Genomic DNA, 16,145 nt, shown 5'->3' with positions numbered 1-16,145 from the left:
GTCAGTCTTGGAAGGTTGTATTTTTCTAGGAAGTTGTCCATTTCTCCTAGGTTTCCCAGCTTGTTAGCATATAGGTTTTCATAGTAGTCTCTAATAATTCTTTGTATTTCTGCGGGATCTGTTGTGATTTTTCCTTTCTCATTTCTGATACTGTTGATTTGTGTTGACTCTCTTTTCCTCTTAATAAGTCTGGCTAGAGGCTTATCTATTTTGTTTATTTTCTCGAAGAACCAGCTCTTGGTTTCATTGATTTTTGCTATTGTTTTATTCTTCTCAATTTTATTTATTTCTTCTCTGATCTTTATTATGTCCCTCCTTCTGCTGACCTTAGGCCTCATTTGTTCTTCTTTTTCCAATTTTGATAGTTGTGACATTAGACCGTTCATTTGGGATTGCTCTTCCTTTTTTAAATATGCTTGGAGTGCTATATACTTTCCTCTTAAGACTGCTTTTGCTGTGTCCCACAGAAGTTGGGGCTTAGTGTTGTTGTTGTCATTTGTTTCCATGTATTGCTGGATCTCCATTTTGATTTGGTCATTGATCCATTGATTATTTAGGAGCGTGTTGTTTAGCCTCCATGTGTTTGTGAGCCTTTTTGCTTTCTTTGAACAGTTTATTTCTAGTTTAATGCCTTTGTGGTCTGAAAAGTTGGTTGGTAGGATTTCAATCTTTTGGAATTTACTGAGGCTCTTTTTGTGTCCTAGTATGTGGTCTATTCTGGAGAATGTTCCATGTGCACTTGAGAAGAACGTGTATCCTGTTGCTTTTGGATGTAGAGTTCTGTAGATGTCTATTAGGTCCATCTGTTCTAGTGTGTTGTTCAGTGCCTCTGTGTCCTTACTTATTTTCTGTCTGGTGGATCTGTCCTTTGGAGTGAGTGGTGTGTTGAAGTCTCCTAGAATGAATGCATTGCATTCTATTTCCTCCTTTAGTTCTGTTAATATTTGTTTCAGGTATGTTGGTGCTCCTTTATTGGGTGCATATATATTTATAATGGTTATATCCTCTTGATGGACTGAGCCCTTTATCATTATGTAATGTCCTTCTTTGTCTTTTGTTACTTTCTTTATTTTGAAGTCTGTTTTGTCTGATACCAGAATTGCAACACCTGCTTTCTTCTCTCTGTTGTTTGCTTGAAATATCTTTTTCCATCCCTTGACTTTAAGTCTGTGCGCGTCTTTGGGTTTGAGGTGAGTCTCTTGTAAGCAGCATATGGATGGATCTTGCTTTTTTATCCATTCTATTACTCTGTGTCTTTTGATTGGTGCATTCAGTCCATTTACATTTAGGGTGATTATTGAAAGGTATGAATTTATTGCCATTGCAGGCTTTAAGTTTGTGGTTACCAAAGGTTTAGGGTTAGCTTCTTTACTGTCTTACTGTCTAACTTAACTCGCTTGTTGAGCTATTATAAACACAATCTGATGATTCTTTATTTCTCTCCCTTCTTATTCCTCCTCCTCCCTTCTTCATATGTTGGGTGTTTTGTTGTGTGCTCTTTTAGGAGTGCTCCCATCTAGAGCAGTCCCTGTAGGATGCCCTGTAGAGGTGGTTTGTGGGAGGCAAATTCCCTCAACTTTTGCTTGTCTGGGAATTGTTTAATCCTTCCTTCATATTTAAATGATATTCGTGCTGGATACAGTAGTCTTGGTTCGAGGCCCTTCTGTTTCATTGCATTAAGTATATCATGCCATTCTCTTCTGGCCTGTAGGGTTTCTGTTGAGAAGTCTGATGATAGCCTGATGGGTTTTCCTTTGTAGGTAACCTTTTTTTTCTCTCTGGCTGCTTGTAATACTTTGTCCTTGTCTTTGATCTTTGCCATTTTAATTATTATGTGTCTTGGTGTTGCCCTCCTTGGATCCCTTGTCATGGGAGTTCTGTGTACCTCTGTGGTCTGAGAGGCCATTTCTTCCCCTAGTTTGGGGAAATTTTCAGCAATTATTTCTTCAAAGACATTTTCTATCCCCTTTTCTCTCTCTACTTCTTCTGGAATGCCTATGATTCTTATATTATTCCTTTTATATTGATCACTCAGCTCTCTTAAAATTCTTTCATTCCTGGAGATCCTTTTATCTCTCTCTGCATCAGCTTCTCTGCGTTCCTGTTCTCTGTTTTCTAGTCCATTAATGGTCTCTTGCATCTCGTCCATTCTGTTTTGAAGTCCTTCCAGAGCTTGTTTTATTTCTGAATTCTCCTTCCTTAGTTCTTGCATATTTCTCTGCAAGTCCATCAGCATGGTTATGACTTTTGTTTTGAATTCTTTTTCAGGTAGACTGGCTAAATCTATCTCCCCAGATTCCTTCTCAGGGGAAGATGTAGCAGATGCTGAAGCTGTCTGGGTTAGTCTTGTCTGGATCATATGTTTTTGCCTTTTCATGTTGACAGGTGCTATTGACTGTCAGCTGGGAGGGCCAAAATTTTCACTTACTACTGGCCTTTCTTTACTGGGGCAACTGCGACCCCTAGTGGCTTGTGTTGGGTAATTGCGTGTAGAGTGGGTCTTTGTGTCTTGCCTGGCCGGGAGGGAGAAATTTCCCTTTCTGTGGGCGGAATTTGTCTCAGGCTGCTTCTCTGCTTTCGCAGCGCCCGGTGGGGTGATGGATGGGGGGGCTGCTTGACTGTTTGCCTCCGTGAGGGGTCTCAGAGCTGTTGCCCAGGGGGTTAGTGCACCCGGTTTTCCCTGTAATTTCCAGCTGCTGTACTGTGACCTGGGTTGTTTCCGTCAAGCTGTTAAGTCCCTGTCCCTTTAAGACTTTCAAAAAGCCCCCGCTTTTCTTTGTCACAGGGGCATCAGCTTCAGCACCCGCTCAGAGGTCTTACTCCCTGTACCCCCAGTATCCAGGGCCCCCTGGGCATGTACTGTGTCTGCGCTCTGGCCCGGATGGCTGGGGCTGGGTGTTCGGCAGTCCTGGGCTCCGTCTCCCTCCCGCTCTGCCTATTGTTCTCCCGCCGGGAGCTGGGGTGAGGGGCGCTCGGGTCCCGCCGGGCCGGGGCTTGTATCTCACCCCTTTCACCAGTCGCTGGGTTCTCGCTAGTGTAGCTGCAGTCTGGCCACTGTCCTGCGTCTTCTGGTCTCTCTTTTAGGGCTAGTTGTGTTTGTTGTATTTTCAAAAGTATATATGTTTTTGGGAGGAGATTCCCACTGTCCTACTCACGCCGCCATGTTGGCTCCGCCCCCAAAGCCCTTTTTTTTTTAAATTTCAGAGCACTGAAATAAATACTGGTTCCAATTCAAGTCTTCAGGCATCTTAGAACATAGTAGCCCTATTTTCTCCAAGGACAGAGAAAGGCGATCTGAAGCTGCTGCACGCCAAAGGGGCTTCCGAAGGATTGTTGGTACATTGAGCTGCACATGGAAGGTTCCAAAGTGAACACCTAACACCCTTCCAGAGGTGTGGAAAAGAATAGGAGAAAGACGTATATTTAAATAAAAAAACTTTAATGCTCTTTGGTGATTAATTTTGTTTTTTTAGTTTTCTATGACTATATGAAAATTCATAAACAGTAAGATGACACAGTGGATCAGAATTCTGGCAAATGTTATAGTAATGGAAGTGCTGTAGTTCTAAAAGTCTCTGACAAAACAAAAGTTAAATGGGACACATACAGCTTCCTATTATCTGTATTCTTTCTTAATAATCCGATTTTAAAACAATTTCATCTAAGAGGTCATGAACACCGCATACCATAACTTAACTAGCTTATATCTAATCCTACATCATTTTTGGATTCCAACAGGTCAAAGCCCAAAAGAAGTTCTTTTTCAAAGCTTTGACACAAGTGAGCAAAATACTTGTCTTTAAAAAATATCTTCTTCTTTCTATCTAAGAAATATGTTTGGAAATATGGGTTTACAATAACAGTATCTTATATCTCCATCAAATTTTATGAATGTCAACGTGTTTGATACACAGTATTTAATCCAATTCACACAATAATCTTGTGGAATAGGCAGGCCAAGACTTTTATAAATGGAGAACATGAGGTTCCAAAAGGTTAAGTTTCTTGACCCAGGGTCATAAGTTACAAAATGGAAGAACTAGGGCTAGAAGACTTTCTGATCACTAGACCACTGCTATTTCTAAAGAACTCTACCATTCTGGCCCCTATCAAGCTGTTGTTCACTTTTTATCCCTCACCAAAACAAGCAATGAGATAGCAATATCCATAACTTCAAGCATGTAGAATACATAAAGAGAGTGTAAGATATTTCCTTCTAAATAATGATCATAACCCACTACGACCCTGCATAGTTTCAGGTTTTAGAAACATTATAAAATTATGAGTTGCTATTACTTGGTCTTGTATCAAGCCTATACAGAGAGCAAAACTTTGCATCAGTAAAGGACAAAAAGCATGTTTTCTCCCCTTATGAAAGACAAGGGAGTTTCCTGACAAGCATTAGAATCACTAAATCCAAGTTGCTCTACAGTCTAGGGTAAGGTGAGGACTGAAAAGTGGGATAAAACTCAGAGTGTCACCTTTCCTGTTTAGCAGGGTGGGGGTAATGGCAAGAGGGCTCAAGATGAAAGAATGCTGTGAACTATAGAATGTGGGTGAGAGAGGGCTTGTCTTTTTATAAAACTGAGTGACTCAGTTTTTTAAAGGGAGAAAAGTTGGATTCTTTATGTAAAAATACCTTGAACATCTGTGAATCCTAGAGTTTTATAGGAAAAAAATCCATGTTAAGTTCTTTAATCTGTTTTCTTATCTATAATGTACACTGGGCTGTTACATTTGCACAACACCTAAGTAAAGCTACAGAAAGGCCTATCAAATACCCTCTGTAGAATATAAGGGTCAAAGCAGGATTTATCTATACAATAGGCCTAACTCTGATCTTTGGTAGCAAACACACTATTCTATAAAGTCAGTGGTCTTCAACCCTGGATGCATATTAGAATGAGTTTTTAAGAAAATACTGGTGCCCAACCCTGCTCCAGACCAATGAAATCAGAATTTCTTTAAAGTAGCGACAGGCTGGTTCTAGAGTCCAGCTGGAGTTGAAAACCTCTGGTCTAAGCACTTTGTAATCCAGTTTCAAATGCCCCAACATGACATCATTTTCATATTTTCCTATGAAAGAAATATTCACAGTACCAGGACCAATAACCTCAATCGCTAGACACATCAGAATTTCATAAGCTGAATGAGTTTATTAGTTGGATATAAGGGGACATTCTTTAGTTAGTCACAAATACTACACTTAATTAATACAAACCATTAAAAAAAGCAAAAATTCTTAAACCAGAACAAAACATTAGAACTTTTTTTGAAAACACAGGAAAACTTTATATAATTATGAACATGTAATTAGGTAATGCTCATTTAAGTATGGCTTAAGTATTACACCATATTTTAAAATTTATCTTCAACTGAATAGTTGTATTCTACATTGAAAAATATTTGATTTTTGGAATTTTCCCACAGATATTAGAAAAGGCAAATAAAGAAACCAGAAGTACAAGACACCCTATTACACAGGTATATGAAATCAGTTCAAGTTTCCACTGCTCAGAGTACAAAGGACTTCTCAGAAACGTTACTGCAATCATATTGCTCATTTCTTACTCAACACAGTACTACTGAAAAGGATGTTGCTAAGTTCCCACCTTAACTGCCTTATGTGTTGTTCCTGTGACAGCTGGAGTCAACAAAGATAAGTTTAGCTTCTGGAAAAAACGAAATGCCAACCTTCTTTATTTTTAAACTTGCTCTAAAACTCTTCCATATAATCTGATCTTACAAATTTTGCAATAGCTATATATTAGTTAAAGCTGGAGAATGAGTAACTAAACCTGGTCTAAGTTGTATGCTTAAGCAAAAATAAAAATAAAAACAAGTGCTATGCAATTTTTAGCATTTTATAAAAATCTATTCATATTCAAAGGGGGCTTAGACTAAAAATTTCAAGACAAAAAAAAATAAGACAGTCTAAAACAGATGTACTATCCTAATTAAACCTAGGTGGCCTAGCTGGGAAAATATTTAAGATTCCTATTCTATAAACTTCCTAATTTAGAAGAAATCAATAGCTGCTACAGTAAGGATAAAGGACTATGAAAGGTTAGAGAAGAATTTTGTTTTTGTGTTTCCATTTCTAGGTCAGTGAGTTGTAACCAAATATATCCAGGAAAATGGTATAAACTTACATGACTTATCATAGATTCAACAGCTTTTACATAATGGTTTAGTTCTCGATCCATCATAGCAAATTCAACCATTGCCTTGTCCATACTGTATTCGCTACTCACTTCAGCTGAAAGAAAAAGAAAGCAATTATTGTTTTCTATTTAAAATGCCATATCTGGAAAAAGTTGCACCAGTATAATAAATAGTCAGTCTAAACAATTTTGTAAAGGTATTATATATTTTGTAAAGACCTCCTTAACATATGGCTGCTTCATGCAAAATTCTAAGAATATGCCCAGTAGAAGAAGGCTCAAAGGCAATGTTGTGGGTGGAAAGAAAAGAAGCCTCAGACTCAGGAGTTCCAGGCTGTGCCTTACTTGTGTGATCTTGACCCAGTTCCTACACATCCTTCAGCCTCAGTTTCCTTATCCGGGAAAGCAGCCTGTCATACATCTGTACACAAACCTCACAGGATTATTAGAGATCAGATAAGGCAGATTTTCACCTCTAGTAGGTTAGGGCATGTGGACCAATCCTCCTGTTGAAAGCAACTGAAATGACTGGATAAATAGAAAAAAAGGAAAGAAAGAAAGAAATCCTAAAAATAAAAGAGCATGAGATAGTCAGAAACAATCAGGGCAAAATCTAGGGAAAACCAAAAAAGAGAAACAGCACAGAGAGCTAAAGCCGCACCCCCTCCCCCAGTCAGCTGGGTCTCCACTCCTCTAGGTAAAGAGCCAGAATTCATCCCACCTGCTCCTCCTGGCTGCAGGGAGGCTGGCCTTGGCCACTCGCGGAACAGAGGGAAGAGGGAGAGAAAGCAGACCTGCTTCTGAAAAACTGTGGCCACAAGCCAGCCCTCTGGATTTGCAGCCCGGATTCCCCTCACTTGAGTGGTCCAGGGAACGTGAGCTCTGATCTTGATGTGAGGTGGCCTTACATGGCCACTACCCACAGGTACTCCCCTCTGGAGAAGAGACTTTCATCCTAGGCCTCACATAATCCTTACAAATAATTGTGAAGGCTAATGCACAGATTATAGAAGAAAAAAATAAAACACACACACATAAAACCTTATAAACGCTAAAAAAAACCCCACAAGAAAACAAGCCATCAAGGTAAGAATCAACAAAAACAGATCCACAAATATTTCAGATATTGGAATTATCTATTAGTCCGAGTGTGAAACAACTATGCTTACTAAGTTTAAAAATTAAAATACCTACAGGGAACAGGAGACTATGAAAAGTGACTAGCAAATTGAAAAAGCAAGGTAATGTTCTTAAGTGCTTTTCAACTGTTTTTCCAAGCTCCCAAATGAGTTTATTTTTGAAAGTACAGAGAAATGTGACTTTGGCATGAAAAATGCTATGAAAGTCTGCAAAATAAATAGGATGATGGTTCTCATTATCAAGGTCCCATGGATGCTAGCAAGACTTGAACCAGATAGCAATTTCAAATAACACAAGGCCAAGGAGACCTTTCCTGCCAAGGAGAAAACAAGCGATGGCTGGGTCAGTGTTTGATGGAATGAAGCCTAAGGGAAGACTCTCTGGAGGCCATTTGTGGTTCCCACGCAGCCTCATCTGAGGCTCTAGGACCCAAGGATATGGGGACAGGCTGAAGGACCTAAGTGATGAATAATGCAGCCTTAGGCAACAAAAGGAAAACACTAGAAGAGATCAGGCAGCTAGTCCTGAAAACTGACAATCACACCACACCTGGAAGTGATGCCCAGTCAGGTAACTTGTAGCTGAGGTCCGTGTCTTGGCCTGCTGCAGAAAAGGGCTAGAGAACAGAGACCCAAGACAGGAACTGGAAGAGGCTCCCTAACAGTTCTGGAAGAGAGGCCATGAGAAAGGCCACATCAAGTAGCAGCCCTCCATGGCTACTTCAAGGTTCCTTCTGTGATACTTCTTGTGCTTCTTGTTAACACTTATTCCCCTACTGCAGTTCTAACCTCTTTCAAAGCTGTGATTTGTGTTCATGTTTCAGAAACACCAGGCAAGGGAAGGCACAGGGAATCTGTGCCTCGTCCTACTAAAGGATTGCAGCGAGGAAAGAAGGGCACAGTGTTGCATGAAAAAAGGGCAAATAGACCAAATAAATCCCTGAAGAATTCAGGAGGAAAAAAGGGATCAAGATATAGGAAATTGGCTGCTGACTAAAAAGGTCTGTGAGAGGGGGAGTAGTGAGGGGCGGGGGAAAGACATGCACACTGACCAGCCAGAAGGTCCCTGCTCCTTCACTCCTCAGTATACAATCTCAGCTGCAAAATTCTCCCTCTCCTGCAGGAAAGCCCTTCCTAAAAATTGACAGCAAATTCTATCCTACACATCCTTCAAGGACTGAACACAGGCCTTTCCTGCTTTGAAACTATACCAGCCTAGAAGGATCTCTTCCTTCACTTAATTTACCTTAACTACTACACCTGATACTTGGCACTTTTAGCCACAATCTTGTCTTCCTATATGCATTTGCCTCATTTCTCCAAACAGATTTTAATCCATTTGAAAGTAAGAAAGTGGCCCTAGCCTTCTTGGGATTCAACAAAGAACTGTAACAATTCTTCCTTCAATATTCTTATATGGCCATTATTTAACACATTTGAAAATTAGTCCTTTGCCAAACTGTAAATTGTTCTGCGTCAGATATTCAATTGAATTAAAATGTAAAAAAGACATGTGATAATTAACTCATTTGCCTATTATATTTTCATTGTGGTTTTTCCACAGGAAAAAGGATGGCCCCAGTGCTTGGTAGATTTACACAAGATGTCAATATTCACAGAGTGACAATCCCAGAGAGTAATGTATTTCTGCACCACGCCTTTCTGCAAGCCTGGCATTAGAGAAGATCAGTGCAGATGATAAAGCTTAGAAAGTTAAGGACAATGATGAAAAAAATATACAATAATAGCTGTTGCTAAGAATTAGTAAGCACTTCGTTATGTGCCAAGATTATTCCTTGCACACATATTTACATTAAACCCCACAGCAACATTAGGAGATAGCGAGTTTCATCTCTACTTTACATATGAGAAAACTGCGATGAGGTAAGCTGCTGAAGCAACTTGCTCAAGGCCACGGAAGTAGTGAATGGCAGACCTGGTCTCCAACTCAGGCTTTCTATCTGCAGTTTGCACACTTGCCCACCTGTGCTAAAAGGTGCTCAAAGATGAGAAGGACAGGCACCTCCAACTCACCCAAGAATAACTTGGGAACAAACTCTCCAGATGGGAGAAAGTCAAGGCCCTGAGATGCTCTCAGTTCCCTGGTGATCGTTCCAAGTAGGACACCAGCCAATGCCACTCAAATGCTATCAAAACTGGAAAAGCTTTTCCAATTCCTTAAGTATAGGAAGATGGTAACAGAAGAAAGTGATTATCCCCCTTTTCAAAGATTACCAAATTTTAATGGTGAAGGTAACATTTCACATCAGCAAGGCTGACTGGGTGGGTTACAAAAGCAACCAAATAACCCACTGGAAGCTCCAAGAATAACTAAATCATCTCTGGCTGCTAAGACGTCAGACCCGCACCAGGCCAAGAGCACTGGCAGCAGCAGACGGAAGCAGCAGCCGCACTCGGGCAGCGGCAGAGACATGGCCAAGGGGAAGGGAGGAGCCCTCGGGCCTACGGTGCAGAGATACTTCTAAGTAGCGCCCCCTGACCGAACCATTCCTGTTACCCACGGCTCTGACTGCCTCTTCCTTGGCCAAGCAGCTCGGGAGTCTAGGCATATGCACACTTCTTTACGTGCCATTTGACGGTCATCTATTTATTATAACCAACCCTTGCTGTGTTACTCAGATGAACCTGTGATAGACTTGAACATTCGCTTACAAGGCAATAAAGGCACAGGGAAGGGTCCTGGGAAGAGTCTGGTGTCTCTGTGAAACCTGCACTCACAAATTCAGAAACCCGTCCCTTGTATAATGTTAGAAAACTAGGTTGGAGTCAGTTTATGGGGATCTTAAATGCCTAGTTAAGAGGTTGAGACAGGGTTTAATTCTCAGTGAGAGTGACCAAAAGCTTCCAAACGAAAGTCATTTTTAAATCAAGTCATGAATTAAGATGATGAACTCAGTTAGCCGTAGTATATGGAATGAACTGGAGTTGGAAAAGGCTGACTTATAATAACGGTGGAAACAGAAGAGAAGGTATGGGTGACAAACATTATAAATCACAGAAGGGAGGGAGGGAGGGAGAGAGAAGGAAGGAAAGAAGGGAGGGACGGAGGGAGGGAGAGAGGAGGGAACTGTTCCAAGAAGTTGATACAATAACTAGCTGAAATATGCCCCCCATCCCTGCCCCAGTAAATGAACTCCAGAGGGCACAGTAATCTGATTTACATTATAAAATTATAACTGTTTCTGTAAGTATGCCAGTATGAAGGCTATCCCCCTACAAATCTGTGTGCCTTGTCCCAGTGATCCTGGTCAGCACTATCTCAAACACTGTGGACTGACTGCTAATAATACCTGGAGAACTTTTAAAGTGTTACTTAGACCAGGAAGAGCCATAGAACTAAACCCATTCTTTAAAGACAGTTTCTGTTTCATTTTGTTTTTTTCAAACGAAAGAGTTGCAAATCCTAGATAATTAAATAATTTTATTCACTAAAGGAAAGGCTGCTTTTTAGACTAAACAGCTCTGATATTTATATAACATAGAAAGTATCTGAATGGATGTAGTTGGCCTGCATATAATTTTCCTCAAGTTAGATAAACCTATAATTATGCAATCTAAGCAGCCACACTATTCATTAGACACGTCATTTGTTACTCAGTGTCAAAATGCACTAAGAGCATATTATAACTATTACTATTCTTTTTGAATAGGCACTAAAGTTACACGATTAGTTAAACATTAAGCAGAAATTGGTGATTTCATTTGAAGATTCTACTTAAAACAAAATTCATGAGACTTTGATGAAAGGAAGATGATGGCTGAGAAAGAAACAAGTAGAAAAGCAAAACAGTGACAATCAATGCCAGTTGTCTTGAATATAAAATACTCGGGTAAAAGAAAGAAGTCTGGAGAAAAATGAGGGCAAAGAGGTCTGAGAAAGGAAAGGAAGGGAGGAGATAAATAGCTATTTTTACAGATGTAGCCTCATGCAAGAAAATTTCCATGTTGTTTTTTCATGGCTAAGAGATGTAGGTAGTAAGCCTGTAGCAATACAGTAATCCTTACATAACACAGCATGGACTCCTGAGAGTTTATCCAGGGTGGGTTCCAAGATTGTCTAGGGTCTATTCACACATTATTTGCTCAATATAATGCCATTTTCTAGGCTAAAGGTTAAAAACGGGGGAGCAGATTCTTTATCTTGCCTTCCCCAAGGTATTATCAGTACACCAATCAAGCTTTTGTTCCAGACCAGCGACCAGTTCTGCAAGAATGGAAAGTAAGTGATGCAGCTAAGAGATGCAGCCTCAGGATCAGCTCTTCTCAATAAGGCCCTCCCTGGCCATAGCTGCCCTGTAGCCACAGCCTCAGGCATGCATTACAGAGAAATAAACTCTCTTCCCAAAGGCCCAGCCCCGAGGTTTGGGAAGCAGGGCTGAAACAGGAGCCAGAGCACACAGTACCTAGAGCCAGGTAAGTTCCCTCATCATCCCTAGGTCTTCAGAAGAAAGGCCTTCAGTGACAGACTTTAAAATGAAGACACTCCCCCTCCTCTTTCCCCTGGCAGGTCCAAACACACCTCTATACTAGCTCATTACTCTCCCAGATGCCTTTTTGCTCTGCTCTGCTGTTCCCTATGATCTCAGCTACAAAGATCCTTTTCCAGAATCCTTCCTAATCCCCAGAGTAGAACCAAATGCTTCATGCCTTATAGATTCATAAAGCTTTTTACCTTTTACAACTAGGGCACGTGTGCATGGGTGAGATAGGGAGGCATGCCCTCAAAACAAATTGCACCTAGTTACCCCTTCCAACTTTTTGTCTCCGGTTCAACTGCAGTTTTGCCCTTGGCCAAGTTGTTTCCTGAAATTTTGTCCTTAACAAATAAAAACTGCAGAGTCAGATGTTTTTTATTCTACAAAGTCATGTACAGGCATGTCTGGACAGGAACAATCCCAATTATAAACAGTTGATTAAATTCAACTCCAACGCATTTCATTAGTAAAATACCAATCTGAGACAAAGCAGCCATTTAGTGTTCTTAAGGGGTTGCTGACTCCAATTCAACATGAATCATACACTCAGAAGGTCTGATAAATATTCAGTGCCATTAAGTATGTATGTCCATTTTCACAGGGAGGAAGGAAGGAAAGGGGGCAGGTATAATCACCTGACTGTATTTTAAATTTCCTAAAACGGATAGGGCATAGAGTAGGGAGGTTTTACTTTCTGAACCAGAATATTTCCTCATCTCTTTAAATTAAAATTTGATTCTTCTGTATTTTGAAAACAAGAAATGTCTTCTTTTTGGATAAACTCAAATAAATGACAATATAAAACCATAGTGTTCCTTTCCTTCCTTCCACAAAACAAAAGACAAAACAAAAAACCCTTCCTCTATTAAAATATAGCTCCCACTATCTCTAGCAACACTTATCCACATGCATACCTACCTCGATGAGTAGGTGTGTGTGTCTGTTTTTCCTGGCAGCCAAGTATTAAGCAATCATTATACATTCATCAAGAGTCAAATTTAATGACTTACTCACTGCTTGAGCAATATTGAGTAGAAACTTGGTTACTCCTCACCGCACTGTACTTTAGTCATAATTATTCCTCAACAAAGATATTAGTGTGGAGAAAAAATTAAAATTGAATCCATATTTTATAACTGCCTCCCACCAGAAATAACAGTGAAGAATAGAACAGTGCAGGACACAAACTAACAAGCAAGCAACTGGTCCTTTTATAAACAGAATATGGGCAAAATCTTCAAGAAACAACGACCTTTATAATCATCTTTGCCCACCTATGTAACTTTCTTATCCTAATAATACAGAAAAGGGAAGCTATATAATATGGTATCTCAAAGCCAGCAGTGGAATAAGATTACATTCAAATCTAGGCTATATTACTGCTAGCTATATAGTCTTTGACAAGTTACTTTATTAGAGTCTCAGTTTTCTCCTCTGTATCATGAATACAGTATCAGTTACCAAGCAGATATGCAGACTAAATGAGAAAATGTAGATAAAATGATCAGCACAGGGCCTGGCCCGCGGTAAGCACTATCAAAATATTTCCTGTCACTATAATGTTTGCAGAATGGAGAACTACTCTGTAAATGTAATTAGTCTAAATGCTGAAAGCATTTTGCTCTTAGAACCAATATCAAGTGAAAATCATCTCTTAACACTCCACTGTTTCTACTACCTTGAGATCAATGCTCTAAATTGAACTTCCAGGACTGCAAGGCTCTGTAAACCACCCCCACAGCACACTCACACACTCATGTCCAGAAGCTCCCTACCTAGCAAATGCCTACCAAGCACTTACTACATGCCAGGAAGAGGGAAAAAGTGCTTTAAATCAAGGAGCAGCTAATCTTGCCCACAGAAGAAAGGTTTAGCAGGTGGGCGGGTACACACAAACTGTGTCTTGAAGGATGAGTAAGTGTATCACCAGACAGGGGCAGAGGCTAAACCAATGTCCTTACTCCTCTCCTCAGAGGCTGACTTAAGAATTTACATCTGCAACCAAAGCACTGGGGGGTGAACAGAGGAGAAAGATTAAAAAAAGGAACAAAATCTCACTGAATGCTGACAACGTGTAGGCACTTTGAACACACTACTCAACCCATCCTTGGTTACAATCATGTGAACCAGGTGTTATTACACATAATATCAAGATAAGGAAACTGATCATCACAGAGGCTCAATCATTTGCCCAGGTCACATTGTTAATAGACGGCAGAGTTAGGAACTGACCTCAGGTCTGACTGAAAGTTAGCATGGAAGACACATGCTACAGTATCTGAACTACCACACAGAAATAAATAAAACACACTCATGCAAAAGTCATGGAGGAATGACTACTGGGTTCTCTAGCTAAAGGAATTCTCCTAAACATTACCTTCTTTTAAGAGAGAGAGACAAGAAGTGCAAGAGACTGACTGACTGACGTAAATAACTCTACCCCAGAGAAATGGAGACCAACTTTCACTAAAGAAGCAGATTAATTCCTTAGGACGAGTAGTTAATATTCTATAAACAACCACAGTAAGCCTATAGCTCAAAATATTGCTTGGAGAAAATTCTATGAAAATTTAAGTTCCCAAAAATCACAGAGATTAATCTCTGGACACAATGTAGTCTCTACCACTCATCAAAATCACTATGAATCCCAGGCCAAGGGCATCTATCACTTTGAAACATAACCACAGAGCTCTTTTGGGTAACAAGGCCCTTGAATCTTCAAAGATCAAGTTTGTCTTTTATGTGACTTAAATCCTTATTTTACACTTTCTTGCCTATTTCTTCCTATCTAATCCCTGGTAGACTGGAAAGATAAAGTCAAGGCAGTAGCATTTCCATCTAACATAATTTCAATGACTGCCATTTCTCCCTGGTTTTCAAGTCTTTGGCTTTGTCTAAGTTCTAGTTAAAGGGTGAGGCCTGAAGGCCCAGGAGGCTTAAGGAAAAAAGCCTGGCTTTGATTTCTGGCTAAGCACCAAAATTTTGGCATGAATTTGTGGCGGCAAAGACAAAAGGAAGTGAGGCTTAAACTTCATGTGATTATCGAGAAAATTAAATGGGAATGTAGGCAAAGCACCTAACATGATGTCTTCAACACAGCAGGTGCTTAATATATGGAGTCTATTTTACTGTTAACTAAGTGTACTTTGCAATATTCCCCAATACAAGTCTTTTATTTCGCTTAAGCTAGGACCTATTGAATCACAGATTCATCTTACCTACTTTCTAAAATTAATAAAGCATATGGTTAGGAAACTAAGCATATGGTTGAAAAACTCAAACAGTACAATAATGTAGTTTCTCCAATTCCAAACTCCCTCCCCAGAGGCAACCACTGTATTGAGGTTCTTGGAAATGTAATCCCATGGACATATTCTACATATAAGGCACCCTCTTTTAAAAAGCAATACAGAGATTAAAGTGCTTATAGAAGCGCCAGAAGGAAGGAAATAAAAATGGCCAAACCTGAGGGAAAACTACTCTCAGAATCCTTTATATTGAAAATCCTATCAATATTCTCTCTGTGCCTGTCTTCTGTAAGTGCACATGAAGAGGAAGAACAGCCAGTGACTGCTTCGGTTTAGTGTTAGAATATCCACTGTAAAATAACAACACAAAGGCAAACAAACACATCTGGGAATACTAGAAAACAGGAAAGGAGCGATGCTAAACAAAGAATAAAATATGAGTGTTAGAGGAGAAACTGCTATTCACCCAGTGAACAAATATGTACCAGGCACAGCCATACGCCGGGCACTGTGCTGGGTGCCCAGGAGAGAGCAGAACAAGGTAAACACTATACCTTCTCTCAGAGAATTTCTGCAAATTTCTGCCCCATGCTAAAATTTCTACAAGCCCCGATACAACTCCCAGGCCTTTGTTTGGCCGTTGGTATGATGGGAAAGCTTGTTCTACTGAGCAGCTCTAATTATTAGAGTCCCTCCAAACACAGAGCTGATTCAGCACCTCCCTAGGATAATTTCGGGCAATTACAACAATAAATCGAATTACTCTTTCCCACTTAACTTATTTATGCCTCACAGCCTCCGTATAGTGCTTTTACTCTGTTTTATGTTTAGGTTTAGGAAACTGAGGCTCAAGGGCTCAAGGAAGGTAAGTGATTCCACTGAAATCATGCCTCAGTGTCAGAAGCAGGACTTGAACCCTAACCGTCAATTCCAACTTGAGCTACAGAAGAGCTCCTTGCTGGGCCACACAGAAAGATCAGCTTCAGATCACAGCCCTTCAAAAGATCCGAAGGTAACTATTAAATAGCTCCTACCTGAGGGTCTTTGCTTCTCTAGGATATATAATTTGTCAGAGTCCTTTTTAAAAGATGGGCTCCA

General features: G+C 40.1%; 2 protein-coding genes across 3 annotated transcripts in view; one reads left to right on the top strand and one right to left on the bottom strand.

Moving 5' to 3' along the window:
- The window catches only part of LOC130682830 (serine/threonine-protein kinase TAO1-like), a 174,271-nt gene extending 166,043 nt beyond the window's left edge, over positions 1-8,228 (top strand). The window contains exon 4 of one of the 2 annotated variants that reach the window (XM_057497776.1): positions 8,128-8,228. The gene's annotated coding sequence lies outside the window, so the exon portion shown is untranslated. The remainder of the gene's footprint in view (positions 1-8,127) is intronic. The other variant, XM_057497774.1, reaches the window with a different exon arrangement.
- Positions 1-16,145, bottom strand: part of LOC130682824 (serine/threonine-protein kinase TAO1-like) — a 232,708-nt gene that overhangs the window by 82,446 nt on the left and 134,117 nt on the right. Inside the window, exon 7 of the mRNA XM_057497772.1 lies at positions 6,153-6,259. The gene's annotated coding sequence lies outside the window, so the exon portion shown is untranslated. The remainder of the gene's footprint in view (positions 1-6,152; positions 6,260-16,145) is intronic.

The sequence above is a fragment of the Manis pentadactyla genome, chromosome 3 (genome assembly GCF_030020395.1).
Source record: "Manis pentadactyla isolate mManPen7 chromosome 3, mManPen7.hap1, whole genome shotgun sequence".
Lineage (NCBI taxonomy): Eukaryota > Metazoa > Chordata > Mammalia > Pholidota > Manidae > Manis > Manis pentadactyla.
The sequence above is the reverse complement of the archived record's forward strand: the minus strand, read 5'-3'. Positions and strand labels throughout refer to the sequence as shown.